Source organism: Musca autumnalis, unplaced genomic scaffold (genome assembly GCF_047663935.1).
Source record: "Musca autumnalis isolate F117 unplaced genomic scaffold, ASM4766393v1 scaffold_3, whole genome shotgun sequence".
Taxonomy (NCBI): Eukaryota; Metazoa; Arthropoda; class Insecta; order Diptera; family Muscidae; genus Musca; species Musca autumnalis.
The window spans coordinates 149,721,470-149,746,131 of NW_027411866.1; positions in this window are offsets into that span (position 1 = coordinate 149,721,470).

Consider the following 24,662-nt stretch of genomic DNA (forward strand, 5'->3'; position numbering starts at 1 on the left):
CTCATTTTAATTATAAAATCTCACAGTTTGATTCCCAATGACTTCAGAAAAATTATAAAACAAAGATTCAAATCTGAAAGATAAGCCCCACACACCCACAAATACACTGATGCGTTATGTTCTATTATTCGTGTATTAGACATGAAGCAATTTGTGGGATTTTTCACAATGTAATGTCCGGTTTCGGACAGAACTTGTTGGATCTATGAAAATTACACTCTTTTAAGAAAATTTATGCATTCATCGCTATTGTTTTGATATTCTAAACATCGCTCATGGATAAATTTATGTATAGCTTTTTTACGACTTTTTTATCAACAATTGACAAGGTATTTATGTTGTAAAAATTTGAGTGCACATTGGATAAATATGCTTCCAAATATTTTTCTCAATCGATTAGAGTGTCGGGACACTAAAAATCAACTCATTTTGCACTTCGTGTATTAAACTATCCAAAAGAAAATATTGTTATTCTAATGTTTTAGTTATTTTAAATATTTCATATGGGTTTTTTTCTTATTAGTAGACATCAAGGTATTGAATAGCTTTGCAGTTTTAATTTTCGATATCTGCTGAATCTAAAAAAAATGTTTTTGCAAAGTTAAATAAATAATTTTCTCATGTTGTTTTATTAAAATAATTTTTATTTCATTTTTACGCTTCTTTCCCATTTAACCTGATACAAGTTTCCAGAATGGACCCTGTCAATTGTAAAGAAGCGCAGATGTTACGCTAAATCGATCGTAGGATTTAAAAAAAAAAACAGGAACATGTGCTAGAATTAATTATTTTAACAAATACTTTGTCTTTATAATTGCTGTACGACTTTCGCTTGGTGCTAAAATTCTTAGTATTTTAGCTAATTTAATTTTTCAACAATGTAAACGGGTTGATTATTTTATTATATCATGTTTCTAAATTGTCGACTAAATGCACTAAAAGGCTGCGTAAATACTTTCTTCATATCCCATTTTGAGCCGGAGATATAAGTCAATTAAAAAAATTTCATTAGGTGTACGACTTTCGCTTGGAGCCACTGTATATAAAGTAGAAAAATGTTTGTTTGAAGTTTATGGACTCAAAAACCGCTGAACCGATTTTCATGAAATTTTCAGAGTATATCACTACATGGCGTGAAGGTAACATAGGCTATAAAAATTTCTGAAATTCCTCGTTGATCCGGAGATATAGCATCAGAATCGGAGGTACCTCCAAAAAATTTATATTTTTTATGCAAATATCTATAGAATGGTAACAGATGTCTCCAAATTTTGGATGTGTGCAGGAATTTGGTCTAGAAATAAATTTGCTAAATCATATTGAAATCGGTTCCGATTTGGATATAGCGCCTATATATATTTTCTGCCGATTTCACGCTAAACACGCTTTGTATGTCCAATTTCAATGAAATTTGGAATGTGTGACGAAATTGGGTCTAGAAATAAATTTTTCAAATTATATTGAAATCGGTTCAGTTTTGGATATATCTCCCATATATATTTTCGTACGATTTCCTGTATTTGATGCAGAAACACGCTTTATATACCCGATTTTAATGAAAGTTGCAATGAGACGAAAATTGGCCTACAAATAAATTTGTCAAAATATATTTTACCTCTTTCAGGATAGCGAAGCGCACCGGTTTCAGCTAGTAAAATATAAACATTGACCTCATGCTCAATAATGTTGATTTTATGAACATTCGAAAGGTCCTTTTGTCCAATATACATTTACGACACTGCGGTGGAACAGAAATTATATCATAAAAAAATGGTTGATATACATAGTTTTTTATTGCAAATTTCAAACATAATAAAGAATTTGTAATAGTTATGAATTTCAAAATCACGGTTTTACATTTTATTGTTGAATTGCTCTTATAAAAAATTTCAAAAACAAAATATCGCAAAAATGTTTTTTCTGGATGTTGTTTAAAAGCCAAAGTATTGGGCCTAATATGTTACAAACGTTCAATAAATACAAATAAACGTATTGTTCTGAACTTGGTAACACAGTCAGCCTAAAATTCCAATTAAACGCTTAAACAACACATTAAAACTTAACAAGAGCTATGCTTAAGAATGCTCAAAAAGCCTAACTTGATCATTATTTTTATATTTTCAATATGTTGAAATGCTTCGAACTACTTTACATATTTCTTGAACAATTTAAAACAGTTTAAAATTTTACTAAAAAATTAAAAAATGTGTAACGTAGGCTAATATCATATGGGAACTAAAATAATTTCGGGGGGGCCCGGGCCCCCCGCCCCCCCCCCCCCCTGGCTATGTCGGTGATAATATAACGTCTATACAAAAATTGGAAGAATTTCACACCGAATATAACGTTATTAATATAATTTTTTGAATGCGCGATTTCCACAATAATTTTGTGTATGTATATCAGACATTAGTTTATACAAAAATTGTATTTTCATCCATAAAAATTATTGATTTGACTGGTTTTGATTTTAATATGAGCTTCATTGATTAAAAAGTCTTACATAACTATGCCTACCACACCCACAAAGACTTTGTGCAATGAAGGCTTTCAAAATATTAAACTTTTCATTTTTGTTCGGTGAACCGTTTGGCCAATATTTTGTACAAACGAAATTATTTTTTTATTTCCTGTCTACTACCTGCTGACAACAATCCTACCGATTTATAAGGTGGAAATGGCTCATACGAAACTATTTCCCAGACAATTCCCTCGTAAAGGACTCAAAGAAGTGGGGTAAAAACCAATTTAAGGGTAAATAAGCGCCGATTATGGAACGACAACCACAGGGTATCGTTCAGAGCGTCGTCGAGGCAATGAGTGGAAGCCAAAACTGTGGCTTTAGATCCCAAAAATAAAATAAATTCGTCAAATTATGGGCAAATTTTTGAAAACGTTAGGTATGCCCTAATTATCAAACTTTGACTCAATAATATGTACCTTTGAAGGACATTTGATACTAAAAATGAATCAAAGTAACTGATTTCTAAAATACATAACGATATATTCACATATTGTGTATGAAAATTACCTTAAAGTAACCTTTACTTATATCGTTCTTAATTATATGGCCAGGTCGATTTATGACTATTTTAATAAATCGTGATTTCTTTCGTATAAACGAGGGAGAATTGAAACATGTTTTGGCTTCATTTGAAAGTGCTTACCCTCTACTTTATTTACAAATTTTGTTCCATATAACGGCCTTTTTGTAGAAAATTTACTTCTGTTGAAACTGAGGTATGGGGTATTGTATCTCGCGAATTGTTGTAATATACCATAACTTTTGAACGCATTTAGGTAAAATAAACTGTTTTAGCACGATTCACCGATGGATTTCTTAAAATTATAATTTGAGCGGAAGCTGTGGTCATATTAATGTAAAAAAATAGAAAAAAATCGTTGAAGGAAACGAGTTTTTTTAAGTCAGTTTTCAATTAGTGGCTTTACAATACAATGTAGAGTATAATGTTCAAAGAAGAAGTTAAAGAATACACTTCAGAGATGAAGTTTCTAATGTATGATTTTTTAATATAACCACCGCATCAATCTCAAACGGATGCTGACATTTTGAAGACTGAAAAATTGGGTTTTTTGAATTTTTGCTCTAATCGGAACGCGCAACTGTACTCGTTTAAAAACTGATTATGAGATTGTAGTACTCGCGATTACGCATTTTTTGATGTATAACTAGGGCGTGTAGCCTTCAAAGGTTCACAACAATCTCAGCTTAAAGTCGAAATTTTTGTGCGTATTTTTTTTAAAAAACCAGTTTTTTGGATTCAAAACTTACAAATGCCTTTCGATTTCAGTGGAAACCCGCGTGAATTTAGTTTTTTTACGTTCTGAATCTAACAAGCCTTTGCGCGTCTAAATCCATCCACTAGATCGGCCGATATGATACCCCTCAAATTTCGAAAATATGCAAAAAATATTTTTGAAAATATCGCGTATTTAGACTCGTTTTAGATGTGTGATTCCTACTTAGATAAATAGAGCGAAACGCATATTTAAAATGTGCGAAAACAGATATTGAAAAACGTTCGCGAATCCGGAGATATAATAGATTTTTTCTAAAAACTGAGTGCGATGCTACATCCACGGTTCTTGATGGATCGCATTGAAATGACATAGGATGATGTATGTTTTAATGGTGATCATTGAAATCGGATGCGCATAAAATGCAAATGTACTTCGTGGAAATTATGGGCATTTTACTGTTTTTTGCACCCTAACATGCAACTGATGCTACATCGTGGTCGTCAAATGGAATTTCACAAAGTGTGTATCAAATAAGAGGGATTGATTCGCTGTTTTGGAAAATCGGATGCGCATCATGTCATTTTCACTATTACGCGGTTTATATGCGTTTCAAATGTTGTAATATTCAATATAACATTATTTTAATGTTATGCCACAATTGGAATTCCTTGTGATTTAATATAATGTTCTAAAAATATTCGCCAATAGGAAAACTATAAGTGAAAAAGTTGTTGCAACGGAATATCTTCATTATTGCGAGAAATTTGGACGAAAATGACGAAGAACTCAATCATTTTTTCTTCAACATTTCCTATAAAACCATAAAAAAATAAAATTAGAATAACATAATTTTTATTGTTTTCGTCACATTTTCATTGTATTTTTGCAAATAACACGAATACTATAGCTCCAAACTTCACGACTTAGGTTTCATTTTATTCCTCACAATGTCTGGATGCTGCTATAATTTTTTTATATATTTTTTTTGTAAGTATAAGCGCTATTGTTTCAAAAATATGTTTGTAAATACGTGAAATTATTTAATAAATTTAATTTTTCGCGAATCCATTGAAACTTTTTGAATTGTTTTTGCATATTCTCAAAGGGTGCGAATTCAGTTAACGACAATTGGATATAACAGCTTACTATATTAAGCCGCGATTTTTTTAGAATTTTTTCTAATTAGCATAATTAAAACGGTCATATCTTTTGCGCGCAACAATCAAAGTTTGTAACGAAAACAGATTTGGAATGACGATTTTTTTCTTAATCTATGTACCAAAAATCATAGATGTAGTATCAAAATTTTTTTTTGATTTTTTTGAAATGGAAAAGACGATTTTAGACATTTTTGCTGATAAATATTCAAATATTTGCAACGTAGTAAGTCAAACACTTTTTAATACGATGTCGTTCTAAATTATATGGCCGCCACTGTATATTGTGCGCTATGCGTTGCTACTGATTGTAGAGTAGCCCTATATGCCGCATTTTTCTCTTCGGTATCCGCAATACACTTCTAGTCACACCATGGATACCTTGGTGGAGGTTGCATGGAGTGCTAATTGCATGGAGTGGGCAATACTTTGCTATTGTGTTGATATGCTATCGGGACGAGTAGTACTTTCATTAAGTAATTGGGACAGTTGAGTGGAATATGCTGTGGCTATCTGTTGTGACTCAGTTTACAGATGTCTAACGTTCGTGTTGTGTCTGTTCGCACTATATTCGCTACGTTTATCCGGGTAAGTACCTTTGAATGTCTCCCATCTATCACTACGTGATCAATTTGATTTCATGTTTTCTGATCCGGAAACAGCCAGGTGTCCTTATAAATGTCGAGATGCTTAAATCTGCCTCATACCGTTGTCAGATGTTTCGCTGTGGAGATTGAATTTCCCGAATGTTGGGCCAAAGATATTCTCCTTTTCAATTTTGGCATTAAAATAGCCTAGAATAATTTTAATGTCATGGGTAGGACAATGGTCATATGTTTCTTCTAAGCACTCGTAGAATATATCGTTGGTCTGGTCGTCCTTGCCTTCGGTTGGAGCATGAGCGCAGATAACGCTAATGCTGATGAATTTAGCTTTTATTCGTATTGCAACAAGTCTTTCATTCACTGGGGTGAAGTTGGAGACCAGACCAAACCAAATTCATGCTTTATGCAATGGCAGCTTTAGGTGTTGTTGTGACGTCTTTCCCAATCCATCGTATTTCCTGTAGGGCAGTAATGTCGGCCTTGTACTTTTCACGTACATCTGCCATTGCGTAAACTGCACCTTCTCTATAAAAAATGCGTACATTCCAGGTGCAGATTCGCCGATCATGGTCCTTAACACGTTTGCGGGGTTCGTCAACTTTAGAGCAGTGCCGACCAAGAAGAGAGAAGACTAAAATATGAATGTATCAAAAACATTGGCAATTTATGACAGTGTGTTAATAAATTTGTATGCATTACTCTCTCATGCACACTCTTTCTTTGCGTTCGGATCGTGTGTGTGTGATTTGCCGAAAAACTTCGTAACCTCAACAATACCAACGAACTGCATGGCTTTAGAGGGGTTGGTTTTTTTGTTCTTTCGTTTTTAATAGTAGGCTGTTTTTCCTAGGGAGCGTTACTAACCCGACGCCCAAACCTAAGTTTTAAACGTTCTTATGGGTGAACGCGCGGCACATATTAGCTCACTACCTTTAACGGGTGTTAAAAGCAGCAGTTTCCACTTGAGATGAAAGAGGGACCAAGATAAGTCCTGGGCTAGGCCATGTTAAAGCCGGTCAGGACCGTTCTTTGGTATCTTTCATCCCCTACGTCACCCATCTTATGATCAAAAATTTGCTGATTTGGTGTCAAAAGCGATAATTTTGTCAGACTCATATCATAAAAAACGCTTAACATTTTAATTTAATTTTTGAGGCAAGGTTGTAGCTCTTGTCATGTAGAAAAAAGCAATGAAACTTCATTTTCAAGACCGAAATCGTAGAGGTAAAATATTTTTTATAATATTGTTTTCTCCACTTCAAACAATTGACAAAAATACCCAAAATCTCAATAAAAAACTTTGTAGAACTTACGAACTTTTAGGTACGCTACTCCAAGGTCAAAATATTTTACTATTAGTCTCAGAATACAGAAAAGTCTGAACATAATTTAATCGTTTAGGGAAAATTCTTCAAAACAAAAAATATTCAAACAAATTCTCAATTATCTTGCGTTTAATATATGTTTACTCTTGATTCAAAAAATTTTTGATATTAAGAGTAGTTTAATGCGCCTTATCTAACCAAGTCGCAGACATATAAATTGAAATGTCTCATTCAAACAAATTCCCCGCCATCATTTGTACTCTCGCCTACAATAAAAAATTAAGATTTCGTCTATTCGGCTGGGTACCTAATAAAACTCCAACAAAAACAGAACATCAAATAATGAAAATACATATTTTTATTACCTAAAGCCCCAAATGGTTAGGATGAACTCAAAAATTATAACACAAAAAATGAAACAAAAAACAAAATTCCACAATAAACAAAAGACCATTTAGAAAACAAATAGACAAAAGTAACCGCAATTTTTCTTCCATAAAATTAAAACAATGACAGAAAAACAAATATTCAAATATTACCAACACTAAGTGGGGGAATCCTCAGCAAAAGTAAAGAGAAACAGTAAAAACAACAGCTAGGTTAAGTAACTCTCGCTTTGAGCTACAATGCCACCGTAAAAAAATGGTTAAATGAAAACTTAAAAGACCATTGTGACTTTTGTCCGCCTCAAGCTATTACTCCGCCAACACCCTCACCGCAACATTAAGCGAGAGTTGTTCATTCTCACCTCTGAACAAAAGGACAAACACAAAAATGAAAAAAAAACTATATTCACACCATTGACTTGGGGTTTTGCATACGGTCGGTCTTTTGGATGTAAATGGTGTGAAAATTTATCTGCAGCCACAACAACAACAGCAGCAGCGACATGAAGAAAAATGGAAATGCGTGAAAAATTCCCTAAGGACAAATAATTTCAATTTTTCACACTTCTTTAAGAAGCAACGAACCGTTGAAAGCATAAGTGTTGAATATTTATGCAGATAACAGGTATTACCGAGAGAGGTGTCCTGCGGGGGTGAGGGAAGTGAGTCGAACAAGATGTTACAAATTGCTTTATCTGTTATTTTTGTTACAACTATTTTATTTTGCTGTTTTGTTTAAGTAATTTCTCATTGAGGTGGCATTGTGTCTGAGGTATAATGGGTTCAATGAGTAAACATCGATTCGCAAAACTACAGAAAAGAAACAAGACTAACTAAACTTTTCGACATGTTCTATACATTGGAAATTTTAGGAGGTCTTTTATGATCCATGAATAACTTTAACAGATATTTTCTCTATAGAAGGCCTTTACAAGTTCTTCTATCCACATAAAATAATTACCAGGCCGTTTATCTATGGAAGACTTTTAAAAGGTTTATTGCGTATAGGGAACTTTTTGGAGGTGTTTACTTTCTAAAATGGGTGACGAAGAGTGGTTCAGAATCGTTTTTTCCTGGTCAAAATTCTATAACTTTTGAACGGATAAAGATATTTTCATAATTCATTCATAATTTTTTTGTTAAACGGATAACACAATCAGCTTTAAGACGAATTATAAGCGGTCAAATACGGTCTGGTAGTTGCAGAGAAATTCAAAGTCAAATTTAAACTTTTGAGTTTTTAACTATTTTTCATCAAAATATGAGTGTTTTTGTGGTTTTTATATCTTCCTATGTATCAAAGATGATCAAACGCCAACAAATAAACAATAAAATAACCAAAAAACTAAAAAAATCGAAAAACAAATTTCGAAAAAAAAATTTTTTTTCAAATATTTGTAAAAAACAAATTTTACAAAAAAAATAAATTTTTCAAAAATTAAAAAATACTCCTTGGGTTTTCATAAAACTTATATAACTCGTATAAAAACTCATATACTCAAAAAAATGTTAATTTGTGTCAAAAAGCTGTAATTCATATGGAAACAGTATAGAAAAACACACATTTTTACCCATATAATTTCAATAAATTGAAACAAGTAAGAACGGCGTTAAGTTCGGCCGGGCCGAACTTGTTATACCCTCCACCACAAGTTGTATTGAAGTAAAATGGAATAATTAGTTTCCTTTCGTGTATGAAGAAGACTTAATACTAAATTTCAGCAATTTCAGTAAAACAATGGGAGGCACCATTCTATGGGGGCTATTTCAAAACGTCGATCTATACCGACAAATTTCTGACGGAAAGTTTTTAGGTTCAAAGAAGGCTAAATACCAAATTTCCTATATTTCGGTAAGAGAGTGTGGCTAAAACTTAAAAAATACCGAAAATTAAGAAGTACGCTTCTATGGGGATATAGGAAGACGTGGACCTATACTGATAATACTCTTCTGGAATATTTTATAACTTTTGGAAGACGAAATAACGAATTTCAGCCATTTCGGTTGGATATTGACGTCACAATCTTCAGTATTACGAAAATCGGGATGTACCGTTCTATGGGGGCTATATGAAGGTGTGGACCGATACCGACAAAATTCTGGTGGAAAGTTTTATAACCCTAAAGAAGACTACGTACCAAATTTCAGCCATTTTGGTAGGATAACGAAGCTAAAACCTTAAAAAATACCGAAAATCGGGAGGTACCGTTCTATGGGGGCTATATCAAAACGTGGACATGACAAATTTAATTATACCCTCCATATGGTGGAGGGTATAAAAAGTGTTAAACGGACGGAACGGAAAGGGTACAAAAGTATATATGAGGCGCTCAGCGCCAAAACGGCCTAACCCACATAGAAATGATTCTGAGAAAAACGAAGTTGAAAGAAAACAAGTAAAAAAGTATCAGTCAGCTTTGCCGACAGAGATATACCCTCAGCTTGTGTATATTGAAACAATTTTTTTCCCAAAATACGTCTGTATTTAGGGGATTTTAAAAATGTTGGTCGTTTGAACCGACAAAAATGTTGATTAGGATTAAAGATCAAAAGTTTTGCGGAGGAGATACAAAAAGGTATGGATCGACATTGACCGTTATGGAAGTGGATCTCCAGGCACAACATATGGTGCAATAGGGGGTTTTTACACTCTTCGGGCTGTTTGCTCAAGAAGTATGGACTTGCCCCTAAAAAAACTTTTACCATCATAATTGAGGCAGCGAAAGCAAGTTGATTCAACAAAAATCAAAGTGATTCGGTATTAGGTCTTAAAGTGAACTTATCCGAAATTTTGTGTGGGAGGTACCGGATGGAGTGGACAAATATAGTCCATATTTGAACCTGATCTATATCTGGTAGATATATTAGGATGTGTAAAGTGTAGACCAATTCGGCCACTCCCTTCAAGAGTTACCATACGAAAAATTTTTCCGAACATTTTTGAATTTTTGTGGGGGAGGTACCTGCAGGAGTGGACCGATCTGGCTTATCTTCAAACTTAAACTATGTTTGGACAAAATATTACTAAGGCCATATTTTGGACCGAATCGGCAGATCCGTTCAAGAGTTATTTTGCGCTCCAACCACCTCACACGGTGTCGTAAGAGTTTTTTGCAACTTTCATGCTATTTTCTCAGGAAGTATGGACTTGCCCCAGATGAAACTTGTACCGTCGTATGGAGGACAGTGAATACAAGTTGCTAAAACAAAAATCAAAGCGATTCGAGAGATGACCCTAAACTGAATTTTTCTGAAATTTTATGTGGGAGGTACCCGAAGGAGTGGACCTATTGAGACCATATTGGAACCTCACATTACTCTGGTAGAAAGTTTACGCTATACAAAGTATGGACCAAATCGGTCGCTCCCTTCAAGAGTTATCGTGCGCACAAACTTACCGAACATTTTCGAACTTTTGTGGGGGAGGTACCGGAAGGAGTGGACCGATGTAGCTCATCTTCGAACTTAAACTAAGTTTGGACAAAATATTACGAAAGCCAAAACTTGAACCGAATCGGTTCATCCGTTCGAGAGTTATCGTGCGCTCCAGCCAGCAGGACAGACAGACGGACGGACATGGCTAGACCGACTCCAAATTGTCTGAAACACATTTCGTCCAAACATACTTGGGGTCTAAAACCATTATTTCGATGAGGCACATTTTCATCGTATCAAAGTGCATATACCCTCCTTAGCCTATGGCTGAGGGTATAACAAGTTTTTAAAATATTTTTATAATTTTTTATTAATCATAAATACATATTAGTTGTAATATTTGTTTTAGGTTAATCATTAGGTATTAGTTTACATAGATAAAGACTGTTTTAAACAGTTAATAAAAAAATTAAAGTGGTTTAGGCCGTTTTGGCATCCATTTAAAACAATATATTGATAGGAACTGAGGGTTAGGCCATTTTTCTCCATTTATTAAAACAACAAAAGTTCTTCAGATGAGTAATAAAAATAATTGTGAGCATTTTAATTGATCCATATTAATAATAATTATTGGTCTTCTTCCTGGATATATTCATCGTCGGCTTTCGAATTTGTTTTTAAATTATTATAAAATGCTTGATTTATAGGAAGTATGAACCCTTTCAGTTTCTGTAAATCCTTAAACTTTGCAGCTTCAATGAAACTTCCTCCCGTATAAAGCGGTTCCAATTCAAAATTCCCTTGCTGGAGTTCCTTTTTGAAATATCAACTTCTTCAAATAAAACATTTATGTCATTCGAATATTTGTATTGAATTATAAATGGCTTCGCATTTCGAAGTCTTGTCTTCGGAGATTTTTCTGTTTAATACTAGTTTCCCAATTGAGGATATGCTTTTTATTTCATCTGTCGTCATCTTTACCAAGTGAAATGGTTCCCTTTTTGCCGTGAGGATTACACGATCCCAATTATCAGGCGTAAAAATGCCCTTATAATATTTTTTTTCCTTTTCAATGAGACCAAAGTCTTGATCGCATGGTAGGCATGAATGGCCAGACACTAAGGGCCTGTTCATACACTGCCGCTCACTTGAATAGAACCCCCATGCAAAATTGTATTCAACCTCCATTTTTCCCGAATTATATAAGATATGAAGTTTTTAACGTTTATTGTATTTCGCTGCATGTGTTTGGAGTAAACTTAGTCATTCATTTGCATTCAAATCCAATTTGTATAAGAATTATAAAAGAAAAACAAAATAAAGTCAAAAATTGAAGTAAAAAATTTGGCTCATTTGAATATAACCCCCATTTATAACTTGCGAATACAGAAAGATTGTAGTAGAATATCGATGCATATTTACTCTATATTGAAAACGAAGTACTTTCAGTAATATTCAGTAAAAGTATATCCCTCCTGATTAAGGATACACCCGTATATCCTGCATTGGGAAGGATTCTTTAAATAATCAGGTGTAATGCCTAACAAAGCTTGTTTTTTTCTGTCAACAAGTTTATTATTGGAAGCGTACAGTCTCCTAGAGTCTTATATTTTACGTATAAGTCATTCCCATACAGTTTAGAGAATATTTACCACTGTAGAATATGGTGGCCCCTCCAGGATATCCGCATTTCTATTCAAATCTTTAAGTTTTGATGACTCGAAGTGTACAAAAGTTTATAAAATCGTGATGAAATTTCCATTTGGGATATCCGAAAATGTTTCTCAATACTGGAAATGCCTGTTTTAGAACTCCTTTATAAGTTGTCGTGCGCAAATGAGCCACATTTTTTACATCAATTTTTGACTTTATTTTGTTTTTCTTTTATAATTCTTATACAAATTGGATTTGAATGCAAATGAATGACTAAGTTTACTCCAAACACATGCAGCGAAATATAATAAAAGTTAAAAACTTTATATCTTGTATAATTCGGAAAAAATGGAGGTTGAATAAAATTTTGCAGGGGGGTTCTATTCAAGTGAGCGGCAGTGTATATGTCGATAAGAAAATGAATGCGCAAGAAAAACTACCAAATTTGAGTGTGTTTTTCAAATTTGTTTTTTGTTTTGAAGCAAAAGCAAAGGCAATAATATTTCCAAAACTAAAGTTTAGTTGTGTTTCATGCGCACACATTTTCGTTTCGAAATACATAAACAGGGGGTAAAAATTAGTGGTCTACCCGTTCCACGCTATACATTATTAACTTTTTACATTCTACATTGACACCAGGGCGTAAGTCAACTTTATTACTTAACCTTTGGTTTCTACTTACAAATTCTTCTCGAAAATTTATTTTAATATTATTTTCAAATATACTCCTGACTAAAATTTAACATGGATTTTTGGCCTAACCCACCTGTATTTTTTATTTCCAGTATTCGATTTTGCCTATGTGGCTTAGGCCATTTTGGCGTCCACTTTTTTTCAAACTTTCAGTAAAGGCAAAACAGTTTTCGGCATGTAGAATAACATAGGGTTAACCTATGCAATCGGGGATTTTTTAGTATATATTACAAAAGGTTCCTGTTCGAACAGCATAGTCAGTTTGATTTTTTTGAAAATATGGGTTAGGCCGTTTTGGCGCTGAGCGCCTCATATGAGCTTAAAAAGGACACTCTCGGGCATCTTTCTGTGAAAACAGAACTTTGTTCCATGTTGTTCCACAAAAGTTCTAGTCCACTAAATTTGGAATTTCAAAAAATTTAGTACCCGAGGAAAAATGAAATAGCTCATGTTGTTTAAACGCTACGGTAATTTACTAAAACAATTTTTAAAGGCCACAATCCTACCTACCTTACAAAAAAAGGAACACAATATCTGTTATAGTTTCCGAGAAATATCTACGTCTTTCTCCAGTAATTTGCAAAAATTACGTAGTTCCCAAAAATGGGGAAAATGTTCGTCTTTAGGGGCACACCACGCCCACGCCTTCCAATATTTGGACGAAATTTGTGGGTTTCCTTAGTTTCAATACGTTTACTATCGAATCCCATATAGAAATTAAATATCTTTGACAAAACAAAATTTTAATTTTTGGCCAGGAAAATTGATTCCTGAACCATTGTTCGACGTAGGGGATGAAAGTTACCAAGGAACGGTCCTGACCAGCTTTAGCATGGCAAAGCCCAGGATTTATCTTCGTCCCTCTTTCATCTCAAGTGGACACTGACCTCGCCGTGGTGTCACCTGGGGAGCTGCCTTTTAGACCTGTTAAAGGTAGTGAGCTAACATGTGCCGCGCTTTCACCCATAAGAACGTTAAAAACTTGGGTTTAGGCGACGGGTTAATAATTTTCCACTAGAAAAATCACCCTACTATAAAAAAACAAAGGACAAACAATCCCCTCTAAAGATTACGACTCCCGCAAACGTTTTAAAAACCATGACCTGCGAATCTGCACCTGGAATGTTCGCACTCTTTATAGAGAAGGTGCCGTTTACGCATTGGCAGATGTAGTTGACAATTACAAGTCCGACATTACTGCGATACTACGATGGATTGGGAAAGGTGTTACAACAACACCCAAATGTGACGTACTGTATTATAGTTGCCATGACATAAAACATGAGTTTGGTTGGGGATTTGTAGTTGGACGGAAGTAAACTCATCTGGTCTCCAGCACCACTCCAGTGAATGAAAGACTTGCTACAATATGGATAAAAGCAAAATTCTTCAGCTTTATCTGCGCCCATGCTCCAACCGAAGACAAGGACAAACAGACCAAAGATATATTCTACGATCGCCTAGAAGATACATATGGCCGTTGTCCTGCCCATGGCATTAAAATTATTCCAGGCGATTTTAATGCCAACATTGGAAAGGAGAATATCCCAGTTAAAATAGGGAACAACCTCCTCGAACAATTCAGTACCAAAAAGGTTCCAGACAAGGAGACAGCCTTTCGTGTGACCTGTTCAATATCCTGCTGGAAAAGGTTATACGAGATTCAAATGTCAAAAGAAATGGCACAATCTACACAAATAGCCACACGAACTTGCTTATGCTGATGATATAGACATCATGGGACGATCAGTAAAAGAAGTAACGGATACCTTTATGAAGGTCGAAGGAGAATCTGCTTAAGTGGGTCTGGCGGTAAACAGCGAAAAGACAAAGTTGATGATGTCGACATGAAATGCGTCCATAGAGCTCGGACCAACAGCGGAAGTTGGTTCCTATAATTTTGATGTAGTAAAAACTTCGTCTACCTCAGCACCTCCATAAACACAACAAACAACATCTGTTGTGAATTAAGAAGAAGAATTGTATTGGCCAACAGATGCTACTTTGGCTTAAGTAAGCAGTTTAAAAGCAAGGCCACATCTCGTCAAACACAAAGAACGCTTTACAAAACACTGATACTACCCGTGATAATGTATAGTTCCGAAGGCTGGGTACTTGCGCAAGCAGACAAGGCAGTGCTTGGTGTGTCGGAGAGAAAAATTCATCGAAAGATCTACGGACTCTCTGCGTTGACGTAGTATAAACCACGAGCTGTATCTGCTGTACAACGACATCAATATATGTAGATAAACGTATCGAGATGCAACGATTGCGTTGGGTAGGTCATATCGTAAGAATGAGCGATGGTTACCTGCTAAAAAGGCGTATAAATATAGGCCACATGGCGGTGCACGCAGAATTGGCAGGCCAAGGCTTCGATGGAGCAAATAAGTGAATGACGACATGAAAAGGCGCGGTATTCCATAAAGCGGACCAACAAACAGAGAGAATTCTAGATCTTTTCTTAGTTCGGCTTATGGAACAAATGTTCTATAATGATATAATTTTTTAACAAGTTCTTCTTGCGAGCCCTGTTATGACAGCCTTTTTTTGTTTTGGAACAAGTCCATACTTCCTGACCAACAAAATTGGGTAGTACGTAAGATAACCCTCGAGGAGAGAAATCGATTTGGTCCAAGAAGATTGACTTACAGCCGAATCATGACTACATATATTCTTGATCAGGATAAAATTCTGAGCCGATCTGGCCAAAACCGTCCGCCCGTCTGTTGTAGTCACTCTAGCGTCCCGTCAAGTTCGAATAAGGGCAATACCGGTCCACGTTTTGATATAGCCCACAAATAACAGCACCGGCCGATTTTAGGTATTTTGACGTTCTCAGTGGTCAAACAACTTCTCCCTCGTCCAGGCTAGTTCGTCTTTGGACTTCTCTCTCTAGATCATTAAGGTCTCTCCAGACGTTCAAGTTTGAGGTAAGCTTGTCCATTAAATCGTGATGGGGATGCTCATCTTCATCATCTTCAACATCCTGTTTTGTTGATACACCGGTAAAATATTCGCCACATCATGAAGATGGTTCGCTGGTGCCATGAGGTGGCACCCTGTTGCAAGATTTCTTTGTCAGCCCCCTAAGAGCTGTCATCCAGCGAGTAGAGGACCAGCAAATAGCTGTGGCTTGCGCAGACGACTTAAAAATGCTATCAACGTTACACCCAAAATTATAGGGTTGATCGTGGTCGGAATTAGTATACCATCGTCTACTTTGTTCAGTGGGAGCCTCTGCTGTCCAAGTGAACAATGTGCAGTGGAATTAGAGGCGGATATTTTCATATTCCCCAGATGAAAGAACTGCACTATTTTATCTTTGTAGACATTTAACTTATCATATCTGTCATCAACGATAACATCCGACGCCAAGATTGTGCAATAATCCGAATATATTAAAATCCTTATGCCGTCTGGAGAGTGTGGAATTTCAGAAAGGTAAGGTTAAACAATTCCGGAGATATTACCCCGCCTTCGAGAATTTTCTGTTTCAATCCACGGGTTTTGGAATTCTTGTTTCTGAATTCCAAAAATTACTGACGTCCGTTATATACCTAAATAATTATCCAACCTTTCAAACACGGTTGGATAGTTGGCTTCTCTAACGAGGATATATCAGCAAAAATTTCTAAAGTCTTTTCCATTTCAAAAAAATCAAAAAAAAAATTGATGCTACATCTATGATTTTTGGTACATAGATTAAGAAAAAAATCGCCATTCCAAATCTGTTTTCGTTACCAACTTTGATCGTTGCGCGCAAAAGATATGACCGTTTTAGTTATCCTAATTAGAAAAAATTCTAAAAAAAATCGCGGCTTAATATAGTAACTGTTACAGTATTTCCCTCTTATATGCACCCCGGATATAAGCATTCCCGGTTAATAGCACAGAAATTTGTGCAAATGTTATTTTTTGTTCAAAATATATTGACATTATTTCGATATATGCATCCCGCTTATATGCATTCCCCTCTTATAAGCACTTGAAATTTTGTCATCATTCTTTCATGTTGGCTTAAAAAATTCGTTTATATGCACCGACTCAAAATAATTTGGATCATAATAAAATTTTTCATCGACTTTAAATATGGCAAGCATATACGTGGAAAAGACAGTTATGTGGAGAAAGACTAGTCAAGAAATCTCAATATAAAACGCAAAATGAGCAGGCAGTCTTCGAAATGCGTTCTTTTGGAGCTGGTCTTTCAGGCAATATGCTTTTAGAGAAACCTGAACTAGTTGAAATAAAAATAAATAAGACATTTACTCCATCTACTGGCTGGCTAATTTAGAAAATCAATCAATATTGTTGACATTTTAAAAGGCATGTTTTTTGTTTGTACATACAATAGCTCCGTTCCAGTACTTTTTTTAATGATAAATGTGCAAAAGAGAGATCCGTCAAAAATGAGTTCAACGCACACATTTTTCCAAAATGTACGGGAACGAAAAATTGGCAGAAACGTCAAAAAAACTGGAACAAATGTCAAAGTCGGCGTGTCAGCCAATCGGAAGCCGACAAACATTTTGCACATTTTTGCTCGCTCAAATTTGTCGTGTAAAAAGTTTCTAATTAGAGCGACATTCAGCGCCATTTTTGTTCAAAGAGAAGTGAACATTTTGCAACTTTTTTGGTGTACGGGAACGCATTTCGGGGAAAAATGTTCAAAATGTGTTAAATGTGTAAAAACTTTTTAGTTCTGGAACGAGTCTATGTGATTTTTGACGACCAGTAACAACCTACAATGTTATGGAGATCCAAGGAAGTCAGAGAAGTAATATCGTAGAATAATGAATTAGATGAGAACGATTGTGCAGAAAATGAAATTTCCAAAATTTCCTGCAAATAAATTGCTTCATGAAATAGAAAACATAGAGCAATTCTATTTTGGACAATGCACAGGCAAAAATAACGGACTTTTATACCCTCCACCATAGTATGAAGGGTATATTAACTTTGTTTTTCCGTTTGTAACTCTTTGAAATAATCATTTGCAACACTATAAAGTATAAATATTCTTTATCAGGGTAAAATTCGGATTCGATCTATGCATTTCCGTTCCTCCGTCTGTGGTAATCACTGTGGAAATTTCGGAAAGATGAGTCTTTTGTTTGCAGTTCGAGTTTTGGTATAGCCCCCATATAACGGTACCGTTAGATTTCAGGTATTTTGAGGTTTTCATCTACATTTTCAGACCGAATTAGCTATAATTTGGCACTTATGGTTCCTAGTGGTCAAAAAACGTATCTATCCAAAATTGTGGACATAAGTATATGTTTTGGTATAGCCCCAAATAACGTTACCGCCCTATTTCAAGTATTTTTCAAACTTTTAGCTGACCGAATTAGCTAAAATTAGGTATTTGGATTTCTCAGTGGTCAAAAGTCTTCTCTGCCTGAAATTGTTGATATTTGTTGTTTCGTAACAGAAAGAAAACTAATTATTCTATATTATTTCAGAATATTTCATGGTTCGGACCGGCCGAACTTAACGCTTTTTTACTTGTTTAAGAATAAAAATAATTAAGATTCTTCTCTCTTTAAATATACGTAACTTCTATTGATATTCGATCCTAGTACTAAACAAAGAAGTGATCCCACCTATGAATGAGATGGTTTTCTTTGTTTGGTTGATTAAAAACGAATAAATTGCAATTTTAATAAGAATTTGTATATGGGGGATTTTCATATATGCACCGATAGTGTTTATAAGCGGGATTTGTATATAAGCACTACTTGTGCTTATAAACGGGATTTCGATATATGAATCCCCCGCTTATATGCACTGCTTTACTTGCATTTTCCACAATGCTTATATCCGGGAAATACTGTATATCCTATTATCGTTAACTGAATTCGCACCCTTTGCGATGATGCAAAAAAAAAAATCGAAAAGTTTCAATGGATTCGCGAAAAATTAAATTTGTTAAATAATTTCACGTATTTACAAACATATTTTTGAAATAATAGCGCTTTTACTTACAAAAATATATATATAACAAATTAAAGCAGCATCCAGACATTGTGAGGAATAAAATGAAACCTAAGTCGTGAAGTTTGGAGCTATAGTATTCATGTTATTTGCAAAAATACAAAGAAAATATGACGAAAAAAATAAAAATCATGTTATTCTAATTTTATTTTTTTATGGTTTTATAGGAAATGTTGAAGAAAAAATATTTGAGTTCTTCGTCGTTTTCGTCTAAATTCCACGCAATAATGAAAATATTCCGTTGCAACAAATTTTTCGCTTATAGTTTTCCTATTGGCAAATATTTTTAGAACATTATATTAAATCACAAGGAATTCCAATTGTGGCATAACATTAATATAATGTTATATTGAATATTACAACATTTGAAACGCATATAAACCGCGTAATAGTGGAAATCACAAGATGCGCATCCGATTTTCCAAAACAGCGAATCAATCCCTCTTATTTGATATACACTTTGTGAAATTCCATTTGGCGACCACGATGTAGCATCAGTTGCATGTTAGGGTGCAAAATACAGTAAAATGGTCATCATTTCCGCGAAGTTCATTTACATTTTATGCGCATCCGATTTCAACAACCACCATTAAAAAATACATCATTCTATGCCGTTTCAATGCGATCCATCAAGAACCGTGGATGTAGCATCGCACTGAATTTTTAGAAAAAATCTATTATATCTCTGGATTTTTAATATCCGTTTTCGCGCAGTTTAAACACGCGAATCGATCTATTTATTTGAGTAGAACTGACACATCCAAAACACGTTTTATTATACGATATTTTCAAAATAATTTTTTGCACATTTTCCAAATTTGAGGAGTATCATATCCGCCGATCTAGTAGGTGGATTTTTACGCGTCGTGGCTTGTTAGATTCAGAACGTAAAAAAAACTAAATTTACGCGGGTTTCCACGGAAATCGATTGACGTTTGTAAATTTTAAACCAAAAAAATAGGCTTTTGAGAAAAATTTACGCACAAAAATTTCGTGTTTGGGCGCAGATTACTGTGACCCTGTGAGGGCTACACCCTCATGTTATACATTAAAAAAAGCGAAATCGCGAGTACTATAATCAAATAATAAGTTTTTAGGGAAATCCAGCTGCGCGTCCCGATTAGAACAAAAATTCAAAAAACCCCATTTTTCTGGTTTTAAAATGTCAGCATCCGTTTGAGGTAGATACAGTGGATATATTAAAAAATCGTACATTAGAAACTTCAACTCTGAAGTGTACTCTTTATTTTCTCCTTTGAGCATTAAGCTCTACATTGTGTTGTAAAACCACTAATTGGAAAATAACATAATGAAACTCGTTTTCTTCAACGATTTTTTTCCGATTTTTTTACATTAGTACGACCACAGCTTCCGCTCAAATTATTATTTTAAGAAACCCCTCGGTGAATCGGGCTAAAACAGTTTATTTTACCGAAATGCGGTCAAAGGTTATGGTATAGTAAAACTGATCGCGAGTTACAATACCCCTTACCTCAGTTTCAACATAAATTAATTTTCTACAAAAAGCTTGATATCTCTGTCGGTAAAGCCGACTGATACTTTTTTACTAGTTTTTATTTAATGTTTAATAATTTTGCGACAAAGATGCTGATTCGGCTTCAAGGTTTGATTGATTGTTTATTGGTTAGAAACGACAGATTTCTACTTTTGATGTTTGACATGCCGCCAATAAATGATTATGGTCGAGGTTGTCGATACATTTTTGATGACTTCAATTCTAATGATTGGCTTCGAACCTCGACACTTTTCATATACCCCGAAGACCTTTAGATTGGATTCTATCTAGATTTTTAGGAGCCGTTCTTCCATCCTTAGAAACTTTTAGGACAACTTTATACTCGAGAATATCTTTAAGCGATATTTTTTGTTTTGCTAAGCCACTGCTCTGGTTCATCTTGACAAACTCAATAAACTTTTACTGTGAGTAAACATAGGTGAAAAGTACCGAGCTAGAACAGTGTGCCTACTCACACTGAGCAAGTAAGAGCTCAGAATTCTACAGGGGTCATCACTGGTCACTGCGGTATTAGATTTACAACAAGCAAATGGGAAGACGACAGTATTGAGTACAGCAGGAAAATTATAAATGCGAACCTTCTCTGCCGATTTCTTACTTTAATGAAACAAAGGCACTGTATGTTTGTCGCCCATGAGATTGAATGTCTCTATTACTTCTCTTTCATAGAAGCTGCGGTGCTGGTAGGATACTTCAGGAGCTTTTAATGACTATGAACGATTCATTTTAGATTTTCTTTTACGTTCAAATAATTTCTTCTCCATCCTTGTATTTCTACTCTATCCACTCTCAACTTCCTCCCCTTGTCATTACCCATTCTTTTCTCTCTTCAGGATGAACACAATAGACAACAAAGGCAGCTGTGCATTCTACTACCTAACCTAAGCATACTTTTCTTGGGTCTACTATCTATATACATATAATACTAAAGAGACGCTCTTTCTATAGAAGACTTTTAGAAAGTGTTCCCACCGTGTAAAGCGTGTAAATGTTTATACCGATTTTGGTTGGAATCATGGTACAATAATCTAGAAGGTACACGCAGAGAAAAAATATTTTTCGCTTTTGTTGGAACAAAAATATATGTTTTGGTTCCAAAAATGTATTTGTTTTGTTCAAACATTGTAATCCAAATCCAAAAATACCATCTTTTGTTCCAAACATAGAAAACAAAAACAACTTTCGAATTTCCGCAATATTGTTAAAATCGTTAACAATACCGATTGTAGGAACTATCATAATCTAATTTTGTTTACAAAAAGTATTGTCAATACAGAAAACCAGCCCAGAAATTTTTGATTTGAGTGCATATACTTCTCATATACACTTTTCGCATAACTTGGATATAAATGTCGCGTATAATATTGCAATCATTGATGAACACAATACATGGTTTGCTGCATTGGCTGACAACAAAGACAAACAAAAAGCCACAAGAACCCACCACAACATAAGGAATAATTAAACACCATAACAAACATGAAAAGGAAAGAAGAATGAAACAAAACAGAAACAAATAAAAACAAGTAAAAAAGCATTAAGTTCGGCCGGGCCGAACTTTTCATACCCTCCACCATAAAATATTCATTCCTGTCCCCAACTTTAAGTGAGTACGTTAAAATGTCAGATAATGTACATAAAATGCTTCATTCGGGAGGCCCTTTTTTATGGTGCCTATATCTAACTGTTGACAATTTTTGGTGGGCTAGAAATTGGGAGGTACTGTTATATAAAACATGGGTCTATGTTGAGAGTTTTTGATGGGAGCCTTTAATGTCATATAACTCCTAATTCGGTTAAAAAATTTAGCTAGAATCCTCAAAATATCAAAAATCGATACATAACGTGGGAACTTCAAATGTCATTAACAGCTAGTTCGGAGGTTTCTGGGCTATACGAAAATATGAACTTAAATGAACAATTTTTGTTGCAGAATTTTTGTTGACTTTTAAATTTTAAATTACAGAAAGTTCGTCCAAAAATAAAGCTAAGTTACGGAAAATCGGGAGGTTTGTTTTGGGCTATACAAAAACATGGACCTACGTTCGGTTAAACATTTTAAGAAAAATCCTCAAAGTACCGAAAATCGGGAAGTATCGTTATATTGGGGCTATGTTGAAAATTGTTGCTGCAGATGCGTGGTGACCACTACAACCTTCAAATGTCAAATTACAGTTAGTTCTGTTAAAAATTGTAGCTAAAATGGCCAAATTACTGAAAATTGGGAGGTACCGTTACATGGGAGCTATATCCGAACATGGACCTATGTTGACAATTTTTGATGGAGAGGTGTTGTGACCACTAAGAACTTCAAATGTCAAATTACTGCTTGTTCGGTTTAATATTGTAGCTAAAATCATCAAATTACTGAAAATCGGGAGGTACCGTTATATGGGGTCTTTCTTGACAATTTTTGGTGGAGAGGTGTGGTGACCACTAAGAATTTCAAATGTCAAATGTTCAAATTACAGATAATTCGGTTAAAACTTGTTGGTAAAATTCTCAAAATACCTGAAATCGGGCGGTAACATTATATGGGGGCTATTCCAAAACATGGACCTATGTCCACTAGTTATATACGTTTATTGACTTTTAAGAACCCTAAATGTCAATTGATAGCTAAATCGGTCTGAAAATGTAGATAAAAACGTCAAAATGTCGTAAATCGGGGGTACCGTTATATGGGGGCTATACCAACACGTGGACCTAGGTCCACAACTTTTGTTATATAAATTTAGTTACACTTAAGGACCCTAAATGTCAAATTATAGCTATATCGGTCTGAAAATGTAGCTAAAAACGTCAAAATACCGTAAATCGGGGGTACCGTTATATGGGGGCTATACCAAAACGTGGACCTATGTCCACAAGTTTTGTCACATAAGTTTATTGACACTTAAGAACAATAAATGTCAAATTATAGCTAAATCGGTCTGAAAAATGTAGCTACAAACGTCAAAATACCGCAAATCGGGGGGTACCGTTATATGGGGGCTATACCAAAACTTAGACCTATGTCCACAACTTTTGTTATATAAGTTTATTGATACTTAAGAACCCTAAATGTTAAATTATAGCTAAATCGGTGTAAAAATGTAGCTAAAAACGTCAAAATACCGCAAATCGGGGGGTACCGTTATATGGGGGCTATACCAAAACGTGGACCTATGTCCACAAGTTTTGTTTTATATGTTTATTGATACTTAAGAACCCCAAATGTCAAATTATAGCCAAATCGGTCTGAAAATGTAGCTAAAAACGTCAAAATACCGTAAATCGGGGGGTACCGTTATATGGGGGCTATACCAAAACGTGGACCGATATAGCCCATCATCGAACTTGACCTGCCTGCAAACAAGGGACGCATTTTCCCAAAATTTCAGCGTCCTATCTCCATTTTTGTGGATGCTAGAGTGATTACCACAGACGGACGGACGGACGGACGGACGGACGGACGGACGGACGTGCTCAGATCGACTTAGAATTTTACCCTGATCAAGAATATATATACTTTATAGGGTCGCACATGAGTATTTCAATGCGTTACAAACGGAAAAACAAACTTAATATACCCTCCATACTATGGTGGAGGGTATAACAAGAGTCTCACAAGTACATACACACAAAAACAAAGGTAAAGGCAGCATGTCATACAAACACACCGCAACTCACCAAAATTGTTTTTTCAACACGGCATCGAATAGCGAGAGAAGAGAAACAAATTTTCGAAGAAAAGAGAGAAATATTGTTCAGTTGACACAAACTATTTTTGGATTTACAATACTACATGAGGAATCCAACAATATGTTAACAATACATATTTTGCTCTTGGAATATTGTTGGATCAAACATATTTTTTTCTCTGCGTGTATGTCAGGTCCGAACATATTGTAAAAAACAAGGCTTGTGTGCATTTGCTTATTCTGTCAAAATTACCATAACTGAATATGCAACAGGTTGTACTGTTCTTTTGATATTTTGGACCAATAACTAAAAACGCGAAAAATTAATGGGAGGCCAAGTTTTCTTTACAGAATCAGCTTCCGTATATGTTCAAAAGTTTGATTGATCACAATGTTGATGAATTTCAGTTCAATAAATGTTCACGGTGAGCCTTAACTAATTTTAAATGGAAGGTGCTTACACCTCGGAAGTTTTTGCTGATTCTGAAA